At 35.6% G+C, this 18,153-nt stretch overlaps 1 protein-coding gene across 10 annotated transcripts in view; it reads left to right on the top strand.

Annotated features, from left to right (window-relative positions):
• Window positions 1-18,153, top strand: part of PGAP1 (GPI inositol-deacylase) — a 1,928,961-nt gene that overhangs the window by 383,366 nt on the left and 1,527,442 nt on the right. Inside the window, exon 1 of one of the 10 annotated variants that reach the window (XM_067782307.1) lies at window positions 12,004-12,104. The exons of the other annotated variants lie outside the window; for them this stretch is intronic. The gene's annotated coding sequence lies outside the window, so the exon portion shown is untranslated. Of the gene's footprint in view, window positions 1-12,003; window positions 12,105-18,153 lie in introns of those variants that run through there. 10 annotated transcript variants of the gene reach the window in all.

Genomic DNA, 18,153 nt, shown 5'->3' with positions numbered 1-18,153 from the left:
TATCCAAAATATACGAATTTCAAAATACAGCTAGAGGTGTTGTCTGCAAAGCTCATCCCTCCGCCGGTGTTTGTTGTTGTGTTTTTTTTGTGTGGTGTAGTGGCTGTTGTTGTTGCGGCCCAGCGCCGCCGGTGAAAATTGCGATACTCACAGTTGCCAATTTCTTGTGGTTGTTGTTGAGGTGTGCGCATGCAACAAATTAAATACAATGTAGTGTTTTTGGATGTTTGTGGTACTTGTTGTTGGGCGGTGTATCGCCCATAAAAATAGGCAATGGCTGTGGTTGTTGCTGGTGTAGCCCGACCAACAAAAAAATGTTGTCAAAATGGTGTATCGAAGGTGTTGTTGTTGGGTGTTTTGCCGTCGACGGAGAGGCCAAAAGGGTAGTGTTGTTGTAGTTGTTGTTGTGGTGACAATATATTGCCGATACCAAAACGTGTGGCCGCAGGTGGGAGTTGTTATTGCCAGTGGAAAAGGTGACGCAGTTGTTGTTGGCGTTGCGCCGCTGATGACCAAATAAGCGAATAACGATTCGTTGCTGGTGGAAGCAAATGGTGTGCCGTTGCAAAGAAATGCGTGTCGCGTTGTTGAGCGTTATGCCACCAATACAAAGCAAAATTCTGTTGTGGTTGTTGCGGCCGTATATTGCAAATAAAAAAAGTGCTGTAGTGGTTTATGTTGTGGAGTGCGCTACCAATTAAAATTTTAGTGTAGTGCGTGGTAGTTGTTGTTGTTGTGTTGACCACCAAGTATAATGTATTTGCTTTTTGGCGGTACGCCGCCCATATACGTGCCCAGTGGGTCTTTCCCAAAGGAAAATCAATTGTGCGCTGAAATTAAATACAAAAGAAAATCTATTTAGAAATTCAAAAGCAAATGTGTATCTATGTGCATATACATAATTGCCTACGAATTTCTTGTCTGCATGGTCATATATTCATCTACATACATATATTTGTATGCAGAGATGTATATGTCGATGCAAGTTTTCTTTTGGCTTGCTCTGGAGATAGGCAAGGTTGAAGCCCCAGCTCCCGTCAAGCATGCCTAAAAAAGAGTATAATATCTTACCTCTTGTAACTTGTAATTTTTTTGACAACTGATTCCAGCTCTTTGCACGTATCGCGGAAACTTTTCGACGCGCACAATTTTATTTACAACGCGGTTTAATTCGCGCACTACTAAGGACTATGCACTTTGTAATTTACGGTTGTAAACGCGCACTTCACTTGTGATTTTTCACTACTCACTTGCACTGGACACTGTTGAAACAAGACTTTGGCCCGTTGACTCAGTTTTCCCCTTCTTATAGCCACCGCCGTGGTAAGGAACGTTACCCAAAAACGGAAAATTTTTACCATTACATGCCAAACTTTCTTTTCGGCTTTCCCGTATTTTCCATCTATACAATCATGCACTCATACATTCATACGCTTACCGCTCCACAAAACGAACACCTACACAGATACATTTGGTTCGTGCCTTGACCGCTTACACTGATGCATTCACACGTTCATAGCCTTTCACAAATACACATCCACCTACATAATACCGAACAGAACAAACACATAGTTACATATCATTCGTCAAGGCTGCTAGGTTGTTAGCAACATGGTGAAATTTTACTTATTGTAACAACATGATGCCAAGCGCAACATCTTACTTCCGTGGTAACATTGTGTTCACTATAGGTACAATGTTGTTAATGTTAATGTTATTAAGTTAATATTATTTTACTGGCAACATTGCGGCTAAGGCACGGACCTGGACACAAAACACATAAACACATAGACGCATATACACTCTGCCACTCAGTTAGGCCAGTATGGAGACAGGCTGTCGTTACAATAACCACATTTACATTACAGAAAAACTAATAAATGTATTTAAAACCCAAATTATCATTTCAGATACTAAAATAAAAGGAAAAGACATTCATGAAATAGTGGTATTCAAAAACAGAAGAATTCTTATCCATGAGGATTTAATAGACGAAAACTTTGGCGAAATATTAAAGGATTTGAATTTAAAAAATTTTACAATTTATTGTCAGAATAATGAAAAATTTAAACAATTTCAAAATTTCTATATAAAGTTATTCGGAAATTTAAAAATAAAAGTAATAGTATAGTATAGATGAAAATTTCAAAGAATTAAAATATAAAATTTATATACCAATATTAAAAGAATACATTACGAGATACGTTAATAACTGTACTGCTTGTCAAGAAGCGAAACATGATAGACACGAAAATAAAATAAAATTTTCAAAAACAGAAATTCCAAGTAAAACAAATGAAACAATCCATGGGTATTTATATATTGCAGAAAGGCAAATATTTTTTACATTTATAGACAAATTTAGTAAACATTTGTTTGTCGTACCAATAACAGATAGAAATAGTCAGACATTTATTGAAACTTTAAACTATAGACATTAAATTTTTGGAAAACCAGATAAATATGTTTTCGATAATGAATTCAATAATTCATTCATGAGAGAATATTTCAATAATGAAGAAATACATGTTCATTTTACATCACCATTAGTAAAGACAGGAAATGGTGATATTGAAAGAGTTCATGGAACAATAAATGAACATCTACGTCTATTGAACGTCCAAAAGAATAAAGATGTAATAAGTGAAAGAGTTATAAAAGCAGTAGAATTTTATAATAATAGTATACATTCTACAACAAATTTCATTAGTAATAAAATAAAAAATTAAGATTTTGAATTAATTAAGGAATTAATTCAAAAGAAGCAAAATTTGTCCATAGAAAATAAAAATAAAGATAGGAAAGAAGAACAGATAAAAAATGATGACATTTTGGTAAAATGGATAGAGTTAGGAAAAGTGGTCCAAAATACAAACCCATAAAAATCAAATTAAGAAAAGTGGAAATTTTTAGATAACAGAGATAGGCACATTCATCCACAAAGAATAAAAGAATACATAAATTTGCAAAATAAAATTTTTAACAAATCAAATTCTTTTATATTTTTAGTAATGATACTGATGTTCACAACAATGGTTATAGAAGCACAGGATATTAGAATAACATCATTGAGCTATGATACAGGATACACAATTTCAAAGAAAGAAAAATTAGATGTAATAAAAAGTTACAATAAAGTTTATCACATTATGAATTTAATTAATTATGAAGGAGTTATATCAAAAATAAACCAAGCAATAATAACTTTTAATAAAACGTTGGAAAATGAAAAAGCAACAGAAAATTTACAATTTGCTTTAGAAACAGTATGATTACAAAACATAACGTTAGCACAAAAGAAAAATATAGAAACAATGGAATTAATTCTGTGGAATTTTGACAAAACAACTTATTTGAAATCTGACAACTTTTCGGGAGAGCTAAATATGTGATTTGAATAAAACTGAAAGATATTTAAGGCAAAGTATACAGTGGATATAATAAAAGGAAATTTGCCCCGCATTTTAAAATGTATTTCTTAATTTTTAATGCAGTACTTTTCTTTAAAATGCCTTTAAAATTATATATGTTGTTATGTAAAATTTTTTTTATGTAAAACTTATACTTATTTCAATTAAGTTGTTTTGTCAAAACTATTTTCTACATAAAATAGATACAAATTTCCACCTATTTTAAAATAGGTTGTTTTGTAAGACTTAGCCTAGCTAACAAGTGTGAAATAAGGTGAAACGTAAAAAACACATAGTATATTTTTATGGAAATCCAATAACTTTTATGAATAGTTAAATATGCATTTATTTAAAATAATAAATTTTATTATTACTATTAAAATCTCGTTATTCATTTTCTTTGATTTCATCAATATCTGAGTCTACTTCCACTTCCCAATCGCCTTAAACTTTTAGATTTTTGTAGTAACAGTGGAACTCTGTATTTATAAAAGGTAACACATCTAACAAGTCTTTCTTCTTGCTGGAAGAAATAGCCAGGGGTCCTGCGTAGCAATTATTTAACGAAAAATCCAAATTTTTTCGTCGTCTTTGATTAATATTCAACTCCCTGAAACTTTCATTACAGTCAAAGGAATTCTTATAATGCAATACGCCTGGTGTAGACTTTCTATACCGCAACCAGCGTATCTTTTTCTATTCGAATTTCTCGCCTGTGGGAAAACATAATTTAAAAGTGAATAAATGAAGTATATATTTATACATATCATCAAAAGTTTAAAATGCTGCCTCCGGGTTTGAAAACTTCTCTTTATGACTATTTCAAAAAGAAATTTTTGCAGTGTGCTCCTTTTTCCATTTTTTAAATCCATTTTTGACAACTTGTGAACCCGGGGAAAATATTTTCTACTATAACTTATGATAATATGATAATGCTTAACAGATTTGTAAAAGTAAAACGACTTCGCATAGTTTTACAGATATTATCGAAGTCTGAATGTATTATCGATCTATCTTCGCTGCAAGTTCGAAAACGATAAATCTAAGAAAAACGTTTAATAACGCTCTATCTCAGAATTTTTCTATAAATCCAATATTTTAGTGGATAATGTTTTAAGCGTATGCTGAAAAAAATAAGGTGTTATTAAAAAAATACTGGCATAGGGCGCTAAGAAAATCCTAATAAGGTTCTTTAAAGATATACAGATATAGTATAGTAGATAACTGAGATAGAGCCTTCTCGAAACGCCAGCAGATCTAAAATTATTTTTCACTCAGACTTTGATAAAATAAAGTATGTGTGTACCTGAGCTATTTGTTGTTTTCCAATTAAAGTTATTTTTAACAAGCCGGAAAAATCAAAGAAGTCGTTTTGTTTTAGTCTTTTTGTTCGCAGCTGCGATAAGGTTTGCCCAATCATGTGGATGTTGGATAGATCCTTAAGAATTTTTTTCTTTTTTTCGATTTGGGCATGTACTGTGTCACATTCCATATGGGTGTGACCAACTACAAGAAATTTGTGGTCAATAATTTCAATAGTTATGCTTTTTAAAACCATTTGGAAAATTGCACAGATATTGGCATTGCGATTTTGCCCAGGGCATGAGTCACTATATAAAATAATGTGTTTGACCATCGGAGGTACCGTTGAAAGGCATTTAAAAATACATGACCCTATATCATTTGACCCCTCTTTGCGATTGTCTCATTCCAAATGAAACAATGGGCTTTGTTTGTAGATCCCTCATGCATTGTGAAATTATATGTTCATAACGGACGCTTGTAAAAAAACATTGATGCATTTATATGTGGAGTCGGCAAACATTGTAAATCCATTGAAAACATCATGACAGTTTTGTCGGCTACAGAAAGTTGTTTATCGGCTTTCTTACAGCTATATGCAAAGTCTGCTTGGTCGTGATGCTCTTTTTGTAGTGACTTAAGACTAGATTTTTCTTCGGCGTCCAAAGAATTTTGTATTTGCAACATAAACTTCTCGCAAGTGTTGCACAAATCAAGCTGCGGCTTTTTGAATTTGATATTCATAGAATGAAAAATTTCACAATATTTCGATTTTGAAACTGGATCATCAAATTTTTCCGCATACAGATTGTATAACTTCGAAATATTGTATTTTTAGACACTTTCCTAGCCATATCTGCCATCTGGCGTCCCCTTTGCATATTTAGTTTTAATGGTTTTATTGTATCCGAAATCACTTATTTTTGAAATTTTTTGAATACCGCACTTGGCAAAAGCACTTATTTATAGATAAAAAATATATTGAACACTCTTTTCACTTTTACAAAAGCATGTATTTCAAAATAAGACGTTTTGGTTTTTCAAAATTACCCCGATACTAATTTCACAAAACAACCTATTTCAATAAAAGTTGCCAAAAAAAATTAATTGTAATTTGACATAACAATTTATTTGGAAAAAGGTTGCTTTGTGAAATACGATTTTTATTTTCATGGCCGCCTTAAATCGAAATAAGTTGTGATAGGAAAACTACAATGATTACAATTATTTGAAGTTTTTTGAATTTTTCGACTGAACTGAGAAAAGTTGTTTTCACCGACGCAGTGTGGAAAAAAAATGAGTTAAGTTGATTTTTCGGATACTGTAACTTTCTAACTAAACATCATAGAAATAAACCAGTAAGACCAAAATATGCATACCAATTGACAAAATTACATGCAATTAATATCTAAAATATTTCATATCTTGAGATAAGTTGTTTTGTCAAAACTCCACAGAATTCAATTACAATTTGATATAAGTTATTTACTTAATGAAATAGAAAAAAAAAATCAAGGTTTAATTGCATTTTCAAGAATTGGCATATTGGAAGAAATATACTTTCAAATAAAGAAATAAAAAAATTTAACATTAATAGTAAAAAATTGAAATATATAAAGACAAATATAGTCGAGATTAGGAAAAATATAATTGTAATAATAATGATACCAGAATTTTGCAAAGAAGAATATTTCAAAATTGAAATTATACCAATTCCAAATAAAGAACAAAAAGAAATAAATATTGTAAACCAAATCTATGTTACAGATTCATAAAAAGTCTTTGATTATGATAATAATGTTTTGACTAAAGAAGGTTTGAAATTGAGCAATAAATGTATCCAGAATTTATTTAAGAACAAATATGAAAATTGTACAAGTAGAACAGACAGAAACAAAGAAATAAAAGATGTTTAGGCCACCAAGCTAAACCCAAGAATGAGAACTGCCAATAGTGACCCAGCCTAATGTAAATTATTTGTGTTTGCTTCTATCTACTTTCGCGCACTAACACCAACGACTATATATATGTCCGTGCAGGCGTATGTGTACGTGTTGGTGCGCGACTTTCCAATTTAACTTTCCAATTTAACTTTCCAATTTAACTTTCGTTCAATTACCCCTCAAAACCGCTTTTCGAGGGAATTGAAGGGTGAACGCGTTTTACAAGAAAGAAACTCTTTCACTTCTTTTTTGGAAAGCTCCGCGATCACTGCAGCCATCAGCCCTGTTCTAGGTAAGATTTTCTTCTGTTTGCATAATTTAATATATATATATATAATTAATTAAACTGGATTAGCTTTTGTATATATTGTGAGTTAGCTTTGAAAGTGCAAATAATTAAATTGTTAAATTCTCGAGTTTAATCCGCTGTGTGTTCTTTTCCTTTTTTTCTCTTTTACAACGAGCGCAAAAACCCCTTGGGAACTCACTTGAGCTATCGAAGCCCCAAGAGGTTTTTTCATGGTCCTACTACGCCGGAATAATTACAGACACGATTGAATTACCAGCGACCGACTGGATAAACACAGCACACCTGAGCGTTTCAAAAGCAACCATCAATATAACCACACAAAAGCGTTTCAAAAGCTAGCAGTTAGCTGCACCACACAAAAGCGTTTCAAAAGTTAGCAGTTGGCACCACCTGAGCGTTTCAAAAGTAACCATCAATATAACCAAAAGCGTTTCAAAAGCTAGCAGTTAGCTGCACCACACAAAAGCGTTTCAAAAGTTAGCAGTTGGCACCACCTGAGCGTTTCAAAAGTAATCATCAATATAACCAAAAGCGTTTCAAAAGCTAGCCGTTAGCAGCACCACACAAAAGCGTTTCAAAAGTTAGCAGTTAGCACCACCTGAGCGTTTCAAAAGCGACAAGCATTACACCAGCAAACAAAAACGAGCGGTCAAACAAAGTCACAAAGGTACGTGGTTTGAGTTCAATTTTTTTGTTTGTTTTTTGCAAAAGTAGGGAATTTACTTATACTAACTTCTCGGCGTACCAATATCGCGATTTTATTAAATAAAAACCAGATAATTATACGTATGTGTGGCAATTAAGTCACACAGATTTACTTAAAGTCTTTTGATTTAGTATTTTGTTTGCTGTAGCGCATATTTTCGAGTAATATTGCAGCCAGCTGCACAAATTCAACATAACCCCACTTTTTCACTGTAGTGTGGCAATTTCTTTGCAACAACACTTTAACGCACTTTATCACAAGCCACTGCCAATATTTTAGAAACATTAAACACTTAAGTGTAATAAATTGAACCAATTCTTTAGGTTCTGACGTAAACCAGCGTTACTACCATTAAATCAAAGTCACTTAACCATATTTTCTTGTATACACAACACTAACACTGCGGTGAGTTGGGTGACAAGAGCGTTCGCATAAAGCACAATTAGCTGAAAAAATTTATACACAGAGAATAATTTGCGTGTTTACCCCTTGGCGGCAATCCATTATATTGGGCATATACCCACTAGCTACATCATCCTGTCTTAAGTTGAACGTGCCTTCGTGAGCTACCCTATTAACAAGTTAGATCCATTTTGCCCTTAATCTCAGTACTGATACCATGTCGAAAGCGATGGAAAGTTACATCAGGGTGGCTGATGAAGTCATAGAGTTTGAAGCTGACTTCAACTCCACACCCGACTCCGAGCATACCAAGTATACTCTGGCTATCCAGCAAGAAGAGTTAAAGGCAAAGTGGAAAAAAGCAAAAACAGCCCATGATGAGATATTAGCTGGGGACACTCTAGAGGGAAAAAATATATCAGCTGTTAAGATAAAACACAAAAGTGCTTATGCAGTCTACTTGCGTTGCATGTCAAACATATCAACGCGACAGGCCACATTCAACAAACCCGACCCTAAGCCCGAAGAACAGCACGAAAGGGATACAAATATGCGTCTACCTCCGTGTGACACTGATGTGTTCAAGGGAGATTACTTATCCTGGCCTACATTCAGAGACCTCTTTACGGCCATATATATTTTAAATAAGCGACTCACCCCGGTAGAGAGATTGTACCACTTGATACAAAAGACCCAGGGTGAGGCTAAAGAGATAGTGCAAAAGTGCCCACTCACAAACGAAGGTTTCGGTATAGCGTGGCAAAATCTGGTAGACAGATACGAAAACAAACGCATACTAGTTAACACTCAGCTGAAAACGTTGTTCAGCTTAGAGGCGGTTGAAAAGGAATGCGGCACTTCAATTAAAAAGCTGCAGCGAGACATCAACAACTGTATCGCATCCTTAAAGACACATCAAATCGACGTGTCCAATTGGGATGCGATTATAACTTATTTGTGCTCAACGAAATTACCAAAAAGCACACTAGCCTTATGGGAGCAAACGGTTCAAAATAAAACTGAAATATCCAAGTGGGAAGACATGGATAAATTCTTACAGAACCGTTTCCAGACACTGGAGACAGTCTCTGGCATAACTGAGGATAGCCTGGAAACCAAGAACCCGAAAACCCATAATGGTAGACAATCCACTGAAAACTCTCACAGAAAGCTAGGTGCTTTTAAGACGAGTGTAACCAAAGGTGCGTGCAAGATGTGTAAATCCACTGAGCACAAACTACAACATTGCCAACGGTTCCGCACATTGTCGGTTTCCGATAGAATCACCTTCATTAAAAACAAGAAAGGGTGTATTAACTGCCTATCCTCAGGACATACTGTGTCTAGGTGTTCAAGCTCCTACAATTGCGCCACCTGCAAGCAAAGACACAATACGCTCCTACATATTCAGGCAACGGACACGAACCAAAACGCAAACAACAATAATACCAACCCTGGCCCATCTGCCCAATCGCAACAGAGGCGCACCTATTCCAATAACCAAAGCACTGGAAATAACCAAAGCAATGGAAATAACCACTTCAAGGCCTGCTTTACAAACACAAGTAAAGGGGTTTTACTAGGTACGGCCCGCATCAATATATTCTACAACAACACCAACTTCTCCGCGCGGGCACTTATAGATTCGGGGTCAGAATGTACTTTCATAACTGAAAGACTTAAGCGTCGCATAAACTTGCCATCTCAGCGGATGTCTGCGCATGTGTCAGGCATCACCAATCAAGTGTCAGCACAAGTAAGCGGTCTCCAATTGATCCGACAATAAATATTGCCACCACCGCGCTTGTGCTGCCGCAACTAACTGGCAATCTACCAACATGCAAGGTGGATGCCATGGCCATGCAGGCCTTCCCGAGCCTAGTATTAGCTGACAAACGTTTTTTTGTCAATGAGCAAGTCGACCTGATATTAGGAGGCGACATTTATGCACAGGTGATGTTAGGGGGAATAAAGAAAGACGTGTTAGGAACACTGCTAGCCCAAAAGACGGTATTCGGCTGGATATTGACCGGCCAAACCGAAACAATCTCACTCAGCGAGAAATATGTGTCCTTTGTCAGTGAAGTGCAATTAGACAGAGAGCTACGATCATTTTGGGAAACAGAGGAAGTCCCCAAGGACAAAACGTACAACCATGATGACAAGTATTGTGAAGAATTGTATAAGAACACAACGATTCGAAATGATGAGGGTAAATATATTGTATCCTTGCCTTTTATACAGGAATTTCCAAAACATAAGCAACTAGGTCCCTCATTAAAAATTGCGTGTTCACAATTTTTCCGAATGTAAATGCGTTTAGCTAAAGACCCAGCATTACAGTCAGAATACAACAGGGTCTTAGCAGAGTATGAAACCTTGGGACATATGTCCCGGGTACCCACACACATCCCCGCTGAAGACTGTGATACTTTTTTTTACCACATCATGCCGTCAAAAAGGAAGAAAGCACAACAACCAAAGTGAGAGTGGTGTTCAATGCGTCATCATCAACTGCAAACGGAGTCAGCCTCAACGATATCCTCCATCCGGGGCCAGTTCTACAGAATGATTTAACCATTCTCATATTTATTTATTTATTTATTTATTTACGATCTTGAAGATCTATATAATTTAATAAGGTACAAAGTATTTTTACATATTTGTTTCAATTCATTGAATTTCTTTGACTTCAACTATATAATAATCTATAAAATTATTTACTAAATAAATTTAACTACTTTACAGGTAGCGCTTTACAGTAGCTGTATAATAACTTTCTGAATTTTTTGGTATTATTACAGTTTTTAATATCAATTGGCAGATCATTATATTCTCTAATTCCTTCGTAGCATATACTTTTTTTATCGAATTCAGATCTCACTACCGGCAAGTAAAAGTTGTTATTGTGTCTTGTTTGATAGCTATGGACCTCTCTGTTTAGTCTGACACGTTCACTTAGGTAATTCGGCAAGTTTCCCAACTTTATGTTGTGTATAAACTTCAATGTGTAGTAAGTGATGTTCTGTTTTACACTAAGCCAGTTTAAGCTGTCTAGTAAATCCTTAATTGGGGTATCATACCGTTTTCTTAATATGAAACGCATAACTTTGTTTTGTTTAATTTGTAGCCTGAATTTTTGCGAATCAGCTAATGCGAATAGGATTGTAGGACAGTAAATAAAATGCGGCTCGATAATGGATCTATAAACCATTATTTTGTATTGCATACTAATATGCCTGCATGAACGAAACATGAACCCTATTTTTTTGGAAATTTTCCCTTCGATGTATTTAAGATGTTCATCAAATTTTAATTTGTCATCTATAATTATTCCCAGGTATTTTATTCGGGTTACTCTTTCTATAGGGGTATTTGCTATTTTTAGCGATACATCATCTTGAGTCACTCTAGACCCCATTATCATCCATTTTGTCTTTTCTATGTTTATTTTAAGCATATTTTGGCACAACCACTTATATATTGCCTGTAGGTCCGATTGTATTTTTGAGGCTGCCTCATCAATTGTGTTACCGCTTATAGTCAAAAGTGCATCATCAGCGAATAATCTTATTTTGCAGTATTTGATACAGTTTTTAATATCATTTATGTAAATTATAAAAAGAATTGCTGCAAGCACCGATCCCTGTGGCAATCCTATTTCAATGTCCACTTCGGGGGAAATCTTATTTCTTATTACAGTTTTCTGTTTTCTTCCACTAAGGTAACTTTTGAACCAGTTAAGCGCTATGTTTCTTATGCCAATTTTATACAGTTTTCTTATAAGAATATCTCTGTCTACTGTTTCGAAAGCTCTTTTTAGGTCGAGGAAAACTGAAATTGTAAATTGTTTCTTCGTTCTACTTTCTTTCCATTCTGCAATTACCAGGTTAAGTGCAGTTTCACACGAGTGTTTTGATCTAAACCCCGACTGCGTTTCAAAAGTTAGCAGTTAGCACCACCTGAGCGTTTCAAAAGCGACAAGCATTACACCAGCAAACAAAAACGAGCGGTCAAACAAAGTCACAAAGGTACGTGGTTTGAGTTCAATTTTTTTGTTTGTTTTTTGCACAAGTAGGGAATTTACTTATACTAACTTCTCGGCGTACCAATATCGCGATTTTATTAAATAAAAACCAGATAATTATACGTATGTGTGGCAATTAAGTCACACAGATTTACTTAAAGTCTTTTGATTTAGTATTTTGTTTGCTGTAGCGCATATTTTCGAGTAATATTGCAGCCAGCTGCACAAATTCAACATAACCCCACTTTTTCACTGTAGTGTGGCAATTTCTTTGCAACAACACTTTAACGCACTTTATCACAAGCCACTGCCAATATTTTAGAAACATTAAACACTTAAGTGTAATAAATTGAACCAATTCTTTAGGTTCTGACGTAAACCAGCGTTACTACCATTAAATCAAAGTCACTTAACCATATTTTCTTGTATACACAACACTAACACTGCGGTGAGTTGGGTGACAAGAGCGTTCGCATAAAGCACAATTAGCTGAAAAAATTTATACACAGAGAATAATTTGCGTGTTTACCCCTTGGCGGCAATCCATTATATTGGGCATATACCCACTAGCTACATCATCCTGTCTTAAGTTGAACGTGCCTTCGTGAGCTACCCTATTAACAAGTTAGATCCATTTTGCCCTTAATCTCAGTACTGATACCATGTCGAAAGCGATGGAAAGTTACATCAGGGTGGCTGATGAAGTCATAGAGTTTGAAGCTGACTTCAACTCCACACCCGACTCCGAGCATACCAAGTATACTCTGGCTATCCAGCAAGAAGAGTTAAAGGCAAAGTGGAAAAAAGCAAAAACAGCCCATGATGAGATATTAGCTGGGGACACTCTAGAGGGAAAAAATATATCAGCTGTTAAGATAAAACACAAAAGTGCTTATGCAGTCTACTTGCGTTGCATGTCAAACATATCAACGCGACAGGCCACATTCAACAAACCCGACCCTAAGCCCGAAGAACAGCACGAAAGGGATACAAATATGCGTCTACCTCCGTGTGACACTGATGTGTTCAAGGGAGATTACTTATCCTGGCCTACATTCAGAGACCTCTTTACGGCCATATATATTTTAAATAAGCGACTCACCCCGGTAGAGAGATTGTACCACTTGATACAAAAGACCCAGGGTGAGGCTAAAGAGATAGTGCAAAAGTGCCCACTCACAAACGAAGGTTTCGGTATAGCGTGGCAAAATCTGGTAGACAGATACGAAAACAAACGCATACTAGTTAACACTCAGCTGAAAACGTTGTTCAGCTTAGAGGCGGTTGAAAAGGAATGCGGCACTTCAATTAAAAAGCTGCAGCGAGACATCAACAACTGTATCGCATCCTTAAAGACACATCAAATCGACGTGTCCAATTGGGATGCGATTATAACTTATTTGTGCTCAACGAAATTACCAAAAAGCACACTAGCCTTATGGGAGCAAACGGTTCAAAATAAAACTGAAATATCCAAGTGGGAAGACATGGATAAATTCTTACAGAACCGTTTCCAGACACTGGAGACAGTCTCTGGCATAACTGAGGATAGCCTGGAAACCAAGAACCCGAAAACCCATAATGGTAGACAATCCACTGAAAACTCTCACAGAAAGCTAGGTGCTTTTAAGACGAGTGTAACCAAAGGTGCGTGCAAGATGTGTAAATCCACTGAGCACAAACTACAACATTGCCAACGGTTCCGCACATTGTCGGTTTCCGATAGAATCACCTTCATTAAAAACAAGAAAGGGTGTATTAACTGCCTATCCTCAGGACATACTGTGTCTAGGTGTTCAAGCTCCTACAATTGCGCCACCTGCAAGCAAAGACACAATACGCTCCTACATATTCAGGCAACGGACACGAACCAAAACGCAAACAACAATAATACCAACCCTGGCCCATCTGCCCAATCGCAACAGAGGCGCACCTATTCCAATAACCAAAGCACTGGAAATAACCAAAGCAATGGAAATAACCACTTCAAGGCCTGCTTTACAAACACAAGTAAAGGGGTTTTACTAGGTACGGCCCGCATCAATATATTCTACAACAACACCAACTTCTCCGCGCGGGCACTTATAGATTCGGGGTCAGAATGTACTTTCATAACTGAAAGACTTAAGCGTCGCATAAACTTGCCATCTCAGCGGATGTCTGCGCATGTGTCAGGCATCACCAATCAAGTGTCAGCACAAGTAAGCGGTCTCCAATTGATCCGACAATAAATATTGCCACCACCGCGCTTGTGCTGCCGCAACTAACTGGCAATCTACCAACATGCAAGGTGGATGCCATGGCCATGCAGGCCTTCCCGAGCCTAGTATTAGCTGACAAACGTTTTTTTGTCAATGAGCAAGTCGACCTGATATTAGGAGGCGACATTTATGCACAGGTGATGTTAGGGGGAATAAAGAAAGACGTGTTAGGAACACTGCTAGCCCAAAAGACGGTATTCGGCTGGATATTGACCGGCCAAACCGAAACAATCTCACTCAGCGAGAAATATGTGTCCTTTGTCAGTGAAGTGCAATTAGACAGAGAGCTACGATCATTTTGGGAAACAGAGGAAGTCCCCAAGGACAAAACGTACAACCATGATGACAAGTATTGTGAAGAATTGTATAAGAACACAACGATTCGAAATGATGAGGGTAAATATATTGTATCCTTGCCTTTTATACAGGAATTTCCAAAACATAAGCAACTAGGTCCCTCATTAAAAATTGCGTGTTCACAATTTTTCCGAATGTAAATGCGTTTAGCTAAAGACCCAGCATTACAGTCAGAATACAACAGGGTCTTAGCAGAGTATGAAACCTTGGGACATATGTCCCGGGTACCCACACACATCCCCGCTGAAGACTGTGATACTTTTTTTTACCACATCATGCCGTCAAAAAGGAAGAAAGCACAACAACCAAAGTGAGAGTGGTGTTCAATGCGTCATCATCAACTGCAAACGGAGTCAGCCTCAACGATATCCTCCATCCGGGGCCAGTTCTACAGAATGATTTAACCATTCTCATATTTATTTATTTATTTATTTATTTACGATCTTGAAGATCTATATAATTTAATAAGGTACAAAGTATTTTTACATATTTGTTTCAATTCATTGAATTTCTTTGACTTCAACTATATAATAATCTATAAAATTATTTACTAAATAAATTTAACTACTTTACAGGTAGCGCTTTACAGTAGCTGTATAATAACTTTCTGAATTTTTTGGTATTATTACAGTTTTTAATATCAATTGGCAGATCATTATATTCTCTAATTCCTTCGTAGCATATACTTTTTTTATCGAATTCAGATCTCACTACCGGCAAGTAAAAGTTGTTATTGTGTCTTGTTTGATAGCTATGGACCTCTCTGTTTAGTCTGACACGTTCACTTAGGTAATTCGGCAAGTTTCCCAACTTTATGTTGTGTATAAACTTCAATGTGTAGTAAGTGATGTTCTGTTTTACACTAAGCCAGTTTAAGCTGTCTAGTAAATCCTTAATTGGGGTATCATACCGTTTTCTTAATATGAAACGCATAACTTTGTTTTGTTTAATTTGTAGCCTGAATTTTTGCGAATCAGCTAATGCGAATAGGATTGTAGGACAGTAAATAAAATGCGGCTCGATAATGGATCTATAAACCATTATTTTGTATTGCATACTAATATGCCTGCATGAACGAAACATGAACCCTATTTTTTTGGAAATTTTCCCTTCGATGTATTTAAGATGTTCATCAAATTTTAATTTGTCATCTATAATTATTCCCAGGTATTTTATTCGGGTTACTCTTTCTATAGGGGTATTTGCTATTTTTAGCGATACATCATCTTGAGTCACTCTAGACCCCATTATCATCCATTTTGTCTTTTCTATGTTTATTTTAAGCATATTTTGGCACAACCACTTATATATTGCCTGTAGGTCCGATTGTATTTTTGAGGCTGCCTCATCAATTGTGTTACCGCTTATAGTCAAAAGTGCATCATCAGCGAATAATCTTATTTTGCAGTATTTGATACAGTTTTTAATATCATTTATGTAAATTATAAAAAGAATTGCTGCAAGCACCGATCCCTGTGGCAATCCTATTTCAATGTCCACTTCGGGGGAAATCTTATTTCTTATTACAGTTTTCTGTTTTCTTCCACTAAGGTAACTTTTGAACCAGTTAAGCGCTATGTTTCTTATGCCAATTTTATACAGTTTTCTTATAAGAATATCTCTGTCTACTGTTTCGAAAGCTCTTTTTAGGTCGAGGAAAACTGAAATTGTAAATTGTTTCTTCGTTCTACTTTCTTTCCATTCTGCAATTACCAGGTTAAGTGCAGTTTCACACGAGTGTTTTGATCTAAACCCCGACTGCTCCTTTATAATAATTTCGTTTTTATTTAAGTAATCCAGCAATTGGTTCTTAACTACAGTTTCTATTATTTTCTCATCGCTAGGTAAGGTATTTATGGGTCGTATCTCCTCTGGTTTAATTGTTCCCTTTACTTTTTCCACAGGTACAATTACTGAGGTCTTCCAGCAGTCTGGAAATACACCAAATTGGAAACTTTCATTAATTACACATGTGTAGGTATATCCTAAGTACTCCATGCTGTCTTTTAATACACCTTCCGTTACTAATTTTTTTCCTCCGTACTTGTTTTTTAATTTCGTTGTAACTCTCATAATTTCTTCAACATCTATTTCCTTCAATTTAAACACGCTTCTGCTTATCTCCATTTGATTTCCACCTGCTTCGAAGATTTCAATGCTATCTCTGATTCCGATTATGCTCTCATTAAAGTAACGGTTTAATTCAGTTGCTATTTCATAATCATCTTCAATAAGAGCACCATTTATAGAAATTTTTTGAATTTGTGCTACCTCACTACTCAAATTTATGGCGTCTTTTAGACATTTCCACATTAACTTTTGGTTATTAGTATTTCTTGAGATTTTGTTTTCCATAAATGTTTTCTTTTTTATTTTAACTGCTTTTTTGTAATATCGTTTTATTGTAATATAGTTATCCCAAATATTGGTTCTCTCTGCTATTTTAAATTGTTCATACTTCAGCTTATTCAACTCTGTTAGTTCATGGTCGTACCATTTATTAATCAATTTAACTTGAACTCGCTTTTTATATGTTAAAGTGGCCATTACGTCATTAAGGATGTTGTTTATTCTTTGGACCTTTAGGCTCACTTCGCAGTTGTTTAGTTAAGCTAAGTTGTAAGTTCTAAGGAGATTTACTAAGTGGTCTTTTGCATAGTTATTCCAACACACGCGGTTTTCAAAGATTCTCATTTGGTACTTCTTTTGAGTTGGTAGTTTGAATGAAATAGTTTCATGATCCGATATTTTATGCGAATCCAAATTCAATACTTCAACTTCAGTTTTGTTACTAAAGAGTAGATCTATTCTCGTTTGCGTTGTTTCTGTTATTCTTGTATTAAAATTAATTAATTGATACATTGCTAGTGATTCGAATGTCCTAATTAGCTGTCTCGAGTATGTTGTGTGTGTATTGACATTTATATTAAAGTCGCCAATAACGATATTGTTGCCGCTTTCAGAAAAGCAATCTTCCATCATCTCATTAATATGTCTTATGAATTCGGCATCACTGGTGTTTGGTGAGTGATATAACGCACAAACCCTCCACTTAGTTATACATCGTATTGTTTCAAACACAATACACCATATATTATTACCTATGCTCCTATTGAATATAACTTTGAAATCAATTTTCTTATGAATATAGGTTAAGACACCACCGGTGGCGTTTCTTCAAATATGTCTTCAATAGCGACATAGAAAAAATGTACAGACAGATTCTGTTACACGATGATCACACTAAGTATCAACGGATTGTATTCCGAACAGAAAGTACGCAGCCCATACAACTATATGAGTTGAAAACGGTCACCTTCGGAGTCAACTGTGAACCGTACCTTGCAATACGAACACTGCTCCAGTTAGCGGACGACGTGGAACACAGCTACCCTATAGCATCAGATATACTACGAAATGCAATGTACGTTGACG

This window comes from Eurosta solidaginis, chromosome 4 (assembly GCF_040869045.1).
Source record: "Eurosta solidaginis isolate ZX-2024a chromosome 4, ASM4086904v1, whole genome shotgun sequence".
Classification (NCBI taxonomy): Eukaryota; Metazoa; Arthropoda; class Insecta; order Diptera; family Tephritidae; genus Eurosta; species Eurosta solidaginis.
The sequence above is the reverse complement of the archived record's forward strand: the minus strand, read 5'-3'. Positions and strand labels throughout refer to the sequence as shown.